Here is a 12,996-nt window from a genome sequence, read left to right on the forward strand (position 1 = left end):
AACTCAAGGCTTGTATGAGAGTTGATTGATAGCACAGTCAGCACTTTCCCAGTGAATAAGCTCTCCTCACTTCGTGCCATCAGCACCGTCTCTGCTCAGGCAGGCTCCTGATCTCTCAGAGGTGGAGGATGGATCCAGTGCCAAGAGGAAGCTCCCCAGGAGATTCTTCACTGGAGAAGATCCCATGTGATCTGTGCAACAGCTGGGGCGTACGGCTGAGCTTTATCCCTAGAGTTTTCCATCCGTTAGAAGCACCACCAGTGAGCCACTAAACAGACCACCAGGGACAGATTCCTCGGGTCCCAGAAAGCAGAGGCAATATTCCATCCCTGGGGCTTCTGCACATGGAAGCTCTGCTCACTAGTTTCACCTGTGCTTGCTTTTCTCACCCCACCACACCTCAGCACCACATTATCTTCCAAAGGTCCACAAAACACAGGCTCTCCTAGAATAATTAACTTATCTTGCTGCTTAATTTTACAGACTGTCAAGATCCTTGCACCTGTGCAGCACAGAGAACACTCACCTTTTAGTTTTCATATATGTCATTTTCAAAAGATCTGAATCTACTGCAGGTAAAATTATTAAGCCCTCCAAAATCCCTGTCACCTTAGGAGACCGTGTAACCTGCAGCAAGTGCCCTCACTGATGGTGTATGATCTCATTGAAAAGTTCTGGCTCTTAAATCCTTACCCATATCATACACCTACAGTGATATCCAGCCCCGCAATCACAGACATCCAAAATGACAATACACTGGAAATACCAGAAAACAGGTCAAGAAAAAAATACTCAGTTCTTAAATAGAACTAAATGTGAGCTGCTGAAGTGTTTATGCTGAGCATTGTGTTCTGCCTCCTCAATATCCTTTTCTTCTAATATGGAAGCCAAGATCTTTGTGGGAGGATTGTCAGTTCCTCTTTGTGCATCACTACAGCAGTGAGCATAGAAAAGGAATTACTCCCTTCCTGTTGTGAGATAATCTTACACAAAGTGACCAGAATGACTTATCCAGCAAGTCTCATCCTCCAGACCACCTCCACCAGGGTGGGTCCATGATAATACCTGTGCCTTAGCCTACATAAGAGAGCATCATCCCATACTCCCACACACAAAGGAAGAACATTTGGGGAGATAAAAGTATTTATTGCAATAGTTTTAACAGGTCTGTCCTTTGCAGCTGTGTTAAAATAGCAACAGCACCAACCTCAGCTGCTTCCCAAAGAGCTGAAGGGCAGCTGTGGTTAACAGCCTGGAGGAAAAGTCGCATGCCTTCAGCTCTCCCCCTTAATTGCTAGGAAATGGTCCCTGATCATTAATACATGTCCGATACGTCTATGTTTAAATCTCTGTAGAGCTATCATGTGCAGAAAGAGAACAGAGCTGGGTACCCAGCCAGACAGCCCAAAAGCCTTTGTTAAGCTGTAGTTAAGGTTGTGCATATGTCAGATAAGTCAAGAGAAACAGCAGAAAATCCTCTTAGGGCAGCAAGAAATTGTTCACTAAAGCAAGATCTATTAAAACACAGAAAGAGAGTTAAGATGTCCTAAACAGTCCTCAACTACTGCCATTTCCACACCCAGACAAACACTTTATCAGTGCTGCGGTGCAGTGCAGAAGTAAGTTCTGGTGCTCCGTAGAGCATGGGGGCCTCTGTTTCCATCTCTGCTGCTTCAGTTACAAGCCTTTAAGTGCTTAATGAACCCAGGCAAGAGTAACAGGGCTAAAATATTTATAGATACAGGTCTGAGTAAGCTGAACGCACATGAGCAATGAGAACAATACCAGAAGACATTATTTGCAGAAAGTCACTGCCCGAGTCCCTCCATCCTCCAAGACAAAGCAGAACATCCAGCAGCATCAGCACATTACCGGGCAGCGTGTGGATGCATTCGAATCCCTAATGGGTTTATCTTTCTGATATGACTACGAAGTCTTCTTCCACGAGACATCACTGGATGCCCTTTTAACCTAGTTGTTTCTGATGAGGAGAGCCAAAGGAGTCTGATGCTCCAGGAGCCCCCAGCTGGCCTTGCACAGGACTCCACGATGCAAGATTCTGCTCCAGCATCCTTGAAAGAAACTTTACCAGCCCCAGTAGTTCCATTGCTGCCTAGGGAGCTACAGCAGGGAGAGACATTTCTTTAAAATATTTAGAGCAATGCGGGAGAAAAACATCCCCTAACATATGCTGCTGATTTGCTCAAGGCAAACTGTCCGGCAGCAGAGGCCAGGCACAGCTGAAGTGACAGGGATGGATTTGACATCGTGTTCAGGCATGAGTGACAACCCTTGTAACAAAGCAAAGAAAAAAAACTGTTCCAAAACTCATGTAGGAACCAGAGACAGGTCCGATCTCACAGGCATTCAAGAGGTAAATCCTACATTTCCCTACAGTCAGGATAATAGATAGCAATGTCTTGTTGATCGAGCCCTGCAGAAACAGGAGCAAAGTCAGTACACGCAGGTGGGCTTGTTTTAAACCTTCGTGAAGATAAGGAATGAGGAAGGGAACCAAGAATTGCCAGGTTTTACTGCGTCTCTGCTACTCACCCAGGGACACAACCTGGCCTCTGCTGAGCCCCCAGTTAATAGGAAACAAAGGCTCAGAGCATCCTTACCCCTCCTGGGTCTTTGAAACATCCCGGGTCAGCAAGGCTCTTCGGGACAAATCACCAAACACAGTGCAAGGCAGGCTGTTACAGTTATTCAGCTTCTGTGAATATTTAAGTATGAAACCTGTGTGCGTGTTACTACGGCCCGTCAGCTGGAAAGCTGCCAGCCACAAAGGCCAAGCACGACTCCGAGCCGAATTGTTAGAGGAAGAGCAAGAGAAAGGAACAGCTCCCTGTCAGCTTCCCCACTTACTGCAGGCTTACGCAAATTGCCCAAATAAACGCCAGCAGCATTGACCCCAGCCGCAGAATAAATCCATCCTGTACGGGAGGAGGGGGAAGGTGACGGAGGGATCTGGCCTAGGAAGGTGTGCAATTTACGGAGAAGAAAAAGCATAGCATACTCTGAGAATCCTTCTTCTCTCCACACCGAGCTTTTCTGATTCATTAAAGCTCCCAATCTGCAACATGTTTAACTCCTGTGAACTCCTCTGCAGGCAGGGGTGGAGGGAAGACATCTCTGGGGAGCGGCGCCGAGTCAGCAGAAAGGAGAAAGCTTTTACAGCTCCACCAGCTGATACTTCCCTCTCCAAGGGAGCGGGGCCAGGAGAGATGAGACTTGCAGAAAGGAAGCAGTAAATAAGAATTGCAATTTCTTATTTGCACAGCTCGAATTCAAGTTACTGGTAAACACTCACAAGCCCCTAACAGCTTGCAAAGTGCTCAGCACTGCAAGGATGCAGGACGGGGCTCAGCTTTAGGACCAGCTGCCAGCTCAGGCACTGTCCAAGGCCCTGGTGAAGTTATTTCATGGCAGCACAGTGCGAATGAGAAAGTCAGCACCATGCAGTACTCACGAAAGGCAGCTTCTGTCCCTCCAGGGCAGAAAAAGGCTCCGGGGGCAAGGGGGGAAACTGCAGTTGTGATTTCCATGGGGTTTATGACGTCTTCGGTAACTTCCAGTTGCTGCCAAGGTGCAGCTTCGTCAGTAATTACTGGAGCCTGCCTTTTTGATTAGGCTATATTTAACAGTTCATCAAGGACATGCAGGTCTTGGGATGGGGATTTGTGTGCTGCGGTATACAGCTGATGATGATTAATGCACAGCTCCTGAACACATGAACAATACAAGGGCAAGAAAGGGATCGGTTTTGCCTTCCTCTGCTCCATAGCATGGGAGTTGTCTCCTGTTTTAGGAAACAGCTCCCTTCTTATCTTAGTAAACACTTCTGTTTGGAAGTCCTTGCAGCCTCCTCCTATCTCCATCCTTCCTTTTGGAAATACGTGAACCAGTTTTATGCAGCACTACAGCAATGGCATTATTGTGGCTCTCTGCTGACCTCAGATCTCAGCCCAGTCACTGAATTCACGTTAAGCATCCCATCTGGGAAGCAGGTAGCCAAACCCACGCTGCCCTGCAATTTGTAAAGGGACTGCACGGAGTGACAGCTAGCACATTTGTGTAGCCCGCTTTGTTGTTACCCACTGGCACATTCAGCCTCAATTAGCCAAGCACAAGTCAGCACATAAGCTGCAACAGTGCTTCTTTTATGGCGGTGCTCATGCCTGCACTCACAGCGCAACGCCGCAAACTTCTGGGGGCAAATTTATCCTGCAGCAGCCCTGTCAGATCCAGGCAATTTGGGCCTGCTCTAATTAACCCGTGTGCAATCATCATCATTTCCACACCATCTAGAAGAAGAGGCAGAGGTCACTCTGCACTGGGCATTGCTTCCCTGCATTTTAAGCAAGAGGATTAACTTGTTCACTGCTGCTTTAAAGCATTATGCAAAGAGAAGTGCACGGAGAGTATTCTGCACCCAACCCACTGCACGTGGGCACACCGAAACCTGTGCACACAGGCTGCTTCCCCCTGTGGTTGGGGGTGTGGGGGGGGCTGTTTTTTCTTAAAAAAAGGAATTATAATTCCTAGTCCACATCCTCCTTGAGCAGAAGTCTCCAAGGTCTGAGGTTCAGACATGCAGAAGGCTTGAGCTCATGTGCAGCTACTCAGAGCGCTTTGGTAGCCAGCAGATGCTTACTCGCAGTGCTCAGGCTCTCCTCCCTCACTCACCAATTTATCTTTATTACATTAAATACTCCTAGCTGCAAACCGCCTGGCCCTTATCACGGCAGAAGGGAGCCTCAGATCTGCTGCCTGCCAGGCTCCGCACGCCGCCGCTCCTGGAAGCGCAGCAAACTTTTCTTCCCCTTATTTCTATGCAGAGGTGGCACGGGGGCTTCTGCTCAGAATGACAAAGCCGTCCACAAATCACCTGGGAATCTTCTACACTCAATTTGCTCCAGCTCTGCCGGGCAAACAAGAGACAGGAGGCACATATACATTACTACTGATTAGTCCGTGTCTCCAGTATCAGCAGCCACGCACGCAGGCTGACCGTAACTTTAAATATTGATAACCAAACTCATATATCATAGGCCTGGGAGAGTGACAGTTTCAGTGCATAACAGCACAGGCTTTCTACAATAATCAAACACTCAATAATTCATGAAAATATATCCCCCCAAATCAAATTGGAAGCTATTTTGTGTAATATATTATTTAAAATTCAATATTATAATGCACACAACTTCTGCTCGTACCACAGAGGACCATTTCAAAATGTGATTATGTGCGGACTCTATTTAAAAGTGACAATTTTGCTTTTCATTTGTTTAACAGCTTAAATGGAAGAGCTCAACTGGAACTAAGTCATCTGACAATGAAACCAAAGCCGACATAAGCAACTTTGCAAACTTCATGACAAGTCAAAAAAAGGCATGAATCTCCCTCACTGCTAACACAGATGAATTCCCCACTCCGATGCTCACCTTCACAATTTCTTCCGCGCTAAACAGGTGCTGCAAACCTGTAACAAACATTTTCAGTTCCCCCAGTCTGTCACCCTGGTCCCACTGAATAAGGACAAAAACATTTACTTTCATTCCAGGGACCCTCGCACAGAAAAAGAACTTTGACTTTGCATCCCTGTTTATTCCTGTTGGAAAAGCCATTTGTGTAAGGGAAGGCTGCCTGGTGTGAAGTGCCAAGAGAAGAGGGTTTTGCCCTTGTAAACAGAATGCGCTGGAGCATAAAATACAATCAAGATTTGTGACAAAATCCAGCCCGGGCAGACGTCATTCCTCAGCGGCGGCGGGGCGAAGTGGCACAGTGTGATTGAGGGCACCGAGCTCGCAAAGTGACGGCGGGGGAGGCTCGCAGCAAGCAGCCTGGGCAGCCGTGGCTGCAGGTCCCTGGCTCCAAGTGCAGGGACCGGCCCCAAAGGAGAAAACTACTTGGTGAGGAGGAAAATCTCAGCCTGTTCATGAGCTGTTCGCGAGTAGAGCTGCAAGAGTTTGGTGTCAGGCAGTCGCCAGCTCTTCAGTCAGTGCTAACACCAATCTTATTTCTTGGCCATCTACTGCAAATTAGATATATATTTTTTCTCCGAAACAGTGATTTCTAAGAGAAGTAAAATCAGGGGAACAAACACTCAGCTCCCTCAAGCTATCACCCTATAGGCAAAAGATGCTGCCTTGAATTTTCTCTTCCTATCTGTTGCCTTTTACCACCTACTTTCTACTCCCTTGGCCACCTTGATACTATCCTTTTACCTGTTTTCGTTTTTCTCCCCTTTCTCTGCTGTTCCAAATCAGAACAAATCAGGGCTGTGAGCCCAAATACTGCCTCCTTTCCAGAGGCTCAGGAGGGGATCTGAGCAGGGTTGTACCCCATGGCTGAGGCAAGACACGCAAACATGCCAAGGTCCCCCCACAGCTCAAGAACCTGTGCTTGGGAAGCAGGTGCCCGGGAGCCTGGAAGTTGCTGTTCCAGATGGCACAGGTATGGCTCAGGTTCTGCTACCACCCCTCGTCTTCAAAATGCCCTAAATTAATCTTTATCAGTGTCAACTGAAGGTACTGCTCTCACATACAGCACAGTAAGACTTGCTCAAACTGGTGTCCTAGGACCAGCCCTACCAGGTACTACAGAAGTATTAAGTGTTTGCACCAAGAATGCTTATTTCTGCCTCCCTCTAGTTGTCTCCTGTACCCCATGTGTCCTTAGAAATGAAGAATTTAAAATGTTTTGCTTGGCCTTTTGTGTCTGTTCACTCTTGCCCTCAGAGGTTTTCAGCCTTGTATCACAGATGCCTGGTGCTTTGCCACACACAGACGCTGGCATCCTGTTAAAATGCCCAGTAGCAACTGAAGAAGTCAGAGGGATCATAGCACTCAGCTAAAGGACTATTTTCAGAGCAACTAAAGACACTTAATATGTTAAACTGAAAGATTAAGAGGTGACGCAGAAGCACAATAGAAAAATACTAGGTATGAAAGAACATACTAGGTATGAAAGAACATATTTGGCAGAGAAAGGCAAAACAGAAATAGTGGCTTGAAGTTAAAACCTCAAATTCCAACAAAAATGTCAGTTTTCAAGGTGTGAGTCACCACCTCTTTCAGAAAAGTGCTGCTCAGTACTCTGATCTCCCTGTGGATGGCTTGACAGCAGTGGTGGCTTAGTATGGTGGAAGAAGTGGAAAGGAAATATCAGGAAAACACTCCCATGAAATGATATCGCAAGGCTGACTCATATTTTAGAGGTTAAAATGGTTCACATGCACATGCAGGCTGAGTGACTTTCACCAGTGAACTGCCAGACTCCCTCCAGACTCTGACCAACTCCTCGTTTGCCATACAAAGCACCGGCTGAACTCCCCGTCACCACGCTTCAAACGGCCTTAAGCAGGCCAACAAAGCCACAGCTCCAGTGCAGTGGCCACAAGCTGGTTTCATGCAACACGACTTTGCAGCAGCTTGAATGGCATTAGGAACAGGAGATGGGTGCTTTATCCTCTTTTGTAGGGCTCCTAAGACGTAGGAAATGGCAATAGAGAATTATGAAAAGGAATAGAGGATCTTGGTCTTTATAGCAAAATTCGTACATTATGGATATAAAGAAAGGGCTGCGGACATGGCAGCAGGCTTGCACATCTCCTGTGCCCAAGTTGAAGAGACCTGGGGGAGAGCTGCTCTGGGTACCAAGGCCAGCCCAGATGATACAACCAGCGTGGGTGAGGGAAGAGCCCTGTCCCTGAAGGGCTGACCACAGCTCGAGCCCAAAACCTAAACAGGCTCCCTTTGGAAAAAAATGGAACTGGAACGAAGCACTCCGCAGCAAAGTCATCGCTTGGGGTGTTGAAATCCTGCAGTGTGATGTGGCACTTTGGTACACATGCAGACATTCACGCATGGCTGCATCTCGCTTTTAAATGTCTCTCAAGAGTTGTATATTAAACAGAAGAAGGATTTTTCCAGGAACTAACACAGTTGGCAGCCTTTTGTCTCTATTTTTTAGAGTAATTTATGAAAGAAGAAAAGTAGCAGAGTCAATTTACAAAAGGCTGCAGTCTGGACTTTGATAGATGAACAGATATACTAACAAAACCTCTCACTTTTCACTGAATACTCCATCTTCTTATCTGTTAATCCTGGTGAGGAAAGAATGAGGAAGGCAGGCAGCTGAGCAGCTCGAAGAGCTAGGTAATGTTTAAACCAGTGAACAACCAACCAAAAGATCAACCTTCTTGCTTTTTCCAGACCCAACCAGATAATCAGCTAAGCGTTTCCTCTTGCATTTTGCCTCCCTTCTGGGAGGGGATGAGCAAGATGACAGTGATTTCAAACCACAACCTGTTGTAAAAATGTCCTATGTAATTACTTGAGGCACAGCCTGGTAGCTGTTAAGGAGTAGCCCCCCCCTTCTACAGTCTAGGACATCGTACCGGGGCCTAATAACAGTGCCGGGGTGGTATCAAGGAGATGACAACAAACAGCAGCACTTTTCCCAGCTGGCTACGCAGCCCTGCTCTCAGGCAGCTTTGTGGGCTTGCTTCTAAGGATGTTACTCAAGTTACATCTGTGCTAATGAAAGCAGCTCGGCCATCAGCATACTGTAATCTAGAACTTAAAACAACGGAATTAAGGAAAAAAATCCTTTGCATTTCCAGAAATATACTGAGGAAGGCTAGGCACTTCCACTGAAAATTTTGTGGAGCGATTCAAGTGCAGGCTGGGATTTCTAGGATGGGTTGCCAGCTACTGGGATGCCCTTTCAGTGCTACGTATTCATATGCTAGTCTAGAAATGGTGCCCAGAGTCCCAGCTCCATCAGCAGTTCTCATCTTTCTGCATCCTCAGCGGAGCTGCTGTCCCCTACACATCCAGATATCCTCACGCTCATCTCTCACACAATATTTTGAAGACAGTTCTCATTTTTCTTCTAAATTTAAAATGAAAAGTAACTTCCAAACCTCAGCATTTTTACAGTGAATTTCTTGATTTGTGACAAGTGCTATAGGAAGAAGCAAGTATTTTGTGCTTCATCTGTTCACGTCCCTCAAGTACAGCCCTCCTCTCCAAACCTGAAATTTCTAACCCATTAGTCTTTAAAGCAGAAAAAACTGTGGAGACTTGAAGAGAAACAGAAACCAAATGAAAAAGAATAATTACTCTCTCCTGACTTCAACGAGGCTTACTGCAGGATCTGCTGCAATTCCTCACAAGCACGATGAGCACCAACGTACACATAACAAGCACAACAGAAATATGCATTTAATTGGAGAAAGAATCTCCTTGGTAAGATGGGCCTCATGTGTTTCTGTAACAACGCTGCAGGCATTTCTTTGCACAGTAAATCCATTATATCACCACACAGAAGAAACTCATGCAAGAGTGGGTGAAAGCAAATGTAAGCAAAAAAAGGTTCCTTGAGCAAAACCTGCAATACAAGGGAAAAGCATGAAAGATGGCAGCGACTCTGCCCCCTAAGCTCGGATCTGCAGTTCCCATCTTTTCCTTTCCCTTAAGCCCCAGCTCCTGGAGCCATATGATGACATGAGAGCCACCTCGAATCAAACTTCGTAATCTCAGTGAGGAAAAAAAAAGCTCAAAGAAAGCAGTCATTAAAGGATTGAAAAAAATTAAGTTTATAACATTAAGATTTTTTGAGCCTGCCCTAAATAAATATTGCCTCCCTCCTGCTCTGAATGGTAGAGGTGAGTGAATGTCCAGAGCTGCTGTGCCACTGCACGATAGCATCCAGACAGTCCGTGCTCCTTCCCCAAATCCTACCTGAGCTCTAGGATCTGCAGCCCAGCTTTCCCTCTTCCTTGCTCTGCACTGCATCATTACACGAAGCTCCCTGCATTCCCTCCCCCGTCTCTGCACAACTCCTCTGCACTGCAGCAGTACCAGAAACCCGTTTTTTCCAGCTCGTTTTCCCCACTCTCTCCCACGCTGCAGCACTGCAGCCTGCACTGCTCTGCCACCCAGCCCTGCACTGCAGCAGCTCACTGCCTTCCCTGGTCTCTCAGATCCCTGCTCACGGGTTCTGGTTCGGCACTGCAGCATTGCAGAAAGCCTTAGGCTCCACCACCTCCCTCCAGTGCTCTGTGGCACAGCCCAGCCCTGGAGCATCAAACCCGCCCTGCTGCTTTCTTCCCTGCTCTGCTCTTTCCATTCAATGCCAGGCTGCAATGTTGCTGAAGCATCCACAGGCTTTTGTGACTTTTACACTCTTCCGTTCCTACCTGTGGTATTGCAAGGATTCCCCTCGCGCCCCAATACACCCCTCAGCCTCAGTCAGATCCCGCATTGGAGTCCCACAAGATTCACCCCTCCCTCCACTTCCACTTCCCAAGCACAGTTTTATATTCTCTCTGCTCATGCAGAAGTCAGCAGCCACTGCCCAGGGACAATATTGGAGTACACCTGGCAAGTACAGATTGTTTAAGAGTCATCCTGGATTTACTAAAAGGAGGTCATGCCTAACAAACTTGATTAATTTCTTTGAGGTGGTGACAATGACAAGGGACAGGGTCGAGAAGTAAAGCATAATTTAGTTGGACTTCAAGAGCCTTTTGATACAGTACCACATGAAAGGCTAATTTATAAGGTTAATATATATGCTGTTGATAGCAAAATACTCAGACAAGTAAACATCTTTTTTTAATTACCCTGCCACAAAACAACTAGGAGGCAAGGGAAACCAGTGGCTGGTCACAGCAAGGGGAAAAGGAAATTACCACAGGAATTTCAGACATTTGTGCACCCCTGTCCTGCATGCACTTTTCTAGTACTTTCTAAGCAGCTGTACACAATTCACAGTGGAAACTACTTGTTTTGGTGACCAAACAAGACACAGCTACAGAAGGGTCAAAGTTATATAAGTTACATAAGTTATATAAATACAATGTGTGCCTCTAAAGAACGTGTAGCATAATGCATCAATTTATAGCTGCATGGTGCTTAAAAGAAGGCACCATGTGAGATGAACTGGTGGTGTTACAAGCATGTAAGGCTAGACAGATATTCAGAGGACATTAAACAGAAAGACAAGAAGGAATGCAAAGCAAGATTGAAAAGTCTGAACATAGCCTTAGGACTACCAAGGCAAGCATACCTTTTTGGTCACTGCGCAGGAGACGGGTCACTGCTACCATCAGCTGTCTTGCTCCAGGTGGTATCAGAGGTCAGTGATGGCAACAACAGAGCAGGTTCCAGGCCTTCACATGCAGTCCATGCCCTTGTTGGACATTAAAAATTCACCTGGTAGAATAAAATTACCCATCAGATTTAGAAACTACCAAGGCACTTCTTGGTTTTGACATGGCTCGACCACTACAAGAGGTGCAAACGGTTGCAAGACCTCTGGAAGATCCGTGCAGCCCTGCACCACTTCCCAGCTTCCTCACAAATTAGGGACTACAACCTGACCACTGCTCTCTACTGCCAAGCAGCTCAGTGTTTTGCTTTTTCCACAGGAAAAAAAAAAAAAAAAAGCACATCTGTTTTCAGTAAATGCTGTAAATTAGTTAATGTTTGTAAAGTGCTCTGATCATGTGAAGTGCTATATAATTACTACATATTATCAATATAATTTGGCTAGATTGTGCCTCAGCCGCCTCCTCTCTTCATTACAGTTTAGAAAGAGTTTTCTCAAACATCAGCTCTTTGGGGCAGGGACTTTGCATGCCATCCATCTCAAAACAATCTTGACCTTTCTTGAAGAGCCCCAGGAAATAATTAATAAGCCACAGCACTGAAGCACATCGCTGGAGTCACACACCCAACTGCACTTCTGCTGGAAGCAGACTGCCAGATGCCTCCAAGGGAGGAGGCCCTACTCTTTGAAGTTATCACCACCCCAAGGAAGTGTTTGGGGTCCACAAGTCAATAACCCATAGGAAGCACAGACAAGAGTAAAAGTATCCCAGGCGTTAGGAAGGGCAGCAGCCTCTGCTAGACCTGGGCTTTGTATTGAGATGGGAAGTCCCTGATGTAGCTGAACTGTTGCAGATGTCTCCCCAATCCCTGTTCATCTCCATATATCCATTAGAGCTCCATAGAGAGCAAGGCATATATATAGATATGTGAACGTGTCAGGGAGTACCAGGACTCCAAGCTGTAACAACACTGGTACAATTTAAGACTGGTCAAAACGAAGCTTTAGTGACCATAGTGAGAGCACACCCAGGCACCAACCCCTTCACCCAGGGGTTGCAGACCCCCCTTACAAACTGTTTTGGGAAGAGACGAGGAAAATCACTCCTCAACAAAGCCAGGCGTATGCTCTTGGGACAAACGCACTCCAGGCAATGCCTCCTGTGCTAACTAAGGCCGGGACTGCTCAGGCACCCAGCAACTGCGCTGCCTCAGCCCGGCTGCTGGCTCTTGGTCATAAAGGGGTGCTGCTTTTGTCAGGGTGAGCTTCTTAATCAGCCCTCCCAGATCCAAGCTATTAATGATTTTTTTCCACCACAAACTGTTTTTTCCAGGTAGCCTGCTCCTTAGTGTCTGCTTCCAGGGAACCCCAGATTTTTTCAGGCTTGAGAAGCAAGAGCTGTATGAAATTCCTCTCAGCTCCAGACTAAAACTTGATTAAAAAAAGCCTGTAGTGGAAACGAAACAAGCTTAAAAACACCCTGTTTAACTCTCTTTAAAAAGACACACACAAGGCACAGAGAGAATCACAGAATTGTAGAGGTTGGAAGGGACCCCAAAAGATCATCGGGTCCAACCCCCGATGAAGAACTTCAAGAAAACCTTAAAATTCACCCTTCAGAGAGAAGAACACCCTAAATACTTAAAATTCACACATAAAGTAACAAAAACAGACCGACAATGCCCGAACCCAACCGCTCCCTACCTGCGGGGCCCCATCGCCTCGGCCCGGCCCGGCCGCGTTGAGGGGCCGAGGAGCCGCGGCCGGGCGGGGCCAGGCCGGGGCCTTCAGAAAATAGTGGGCTTAAACGTTTTCCCTGGTTTTCTCTCTTCCTCCGAAGGATAAATAATCTTAACTTGAGGGTAAAATTCC

At 46.6% G+C, this 12,996-nt stretch overlaps 1 long non-coding RNA gene across 19 annotated transcripts in view; it reads right to left on the reverse strand.

Annotated features, from left to right (window-relative positions):
• Positions 1–12,952, reverse strand: part of LOC308180202 — a 272,118-nt gene extending 259,166 nt beyond the window's left edge. For 9 of the 19 annotated variants that reach the window (XR_013940809.1, XR_013940810.1, XR_013940811.1 and 6 more), the window contains exons 1-2: positions 12,829–12,952; positions 11,083–11,228 (exon numbers count right to left, since the gene is read on the reverse strand). This is a non-coding gene — a long non-coding RNA (uncharacterized lncRNA). Of the gene's footprint in view, positions 1–11,082; positions 11,229–11,679; positions 11,697–12,828 lie in introns of those variants that run through there. The other 10 variants (XR_013940814.1, XR_013940821.1, XR_013940825.1 and 7 more) reach the window with 5 other exon arrangements.
• Positions 12,953–12,996: the final 44 nt, after the last annotated feature.

This window comes from Anser brachyrhynchus (assembly GCF_964034855.1).
Source record: "Anser brachyrhynchus genome assembly, chromosome: 19".
In the NCBI taxonomy this organism is placed as follows: Eukaryota; Metazoa; Chordata; class Aves; order Anseriformes; family Anatidae; genus Anser; species Anser brachyrhynchus.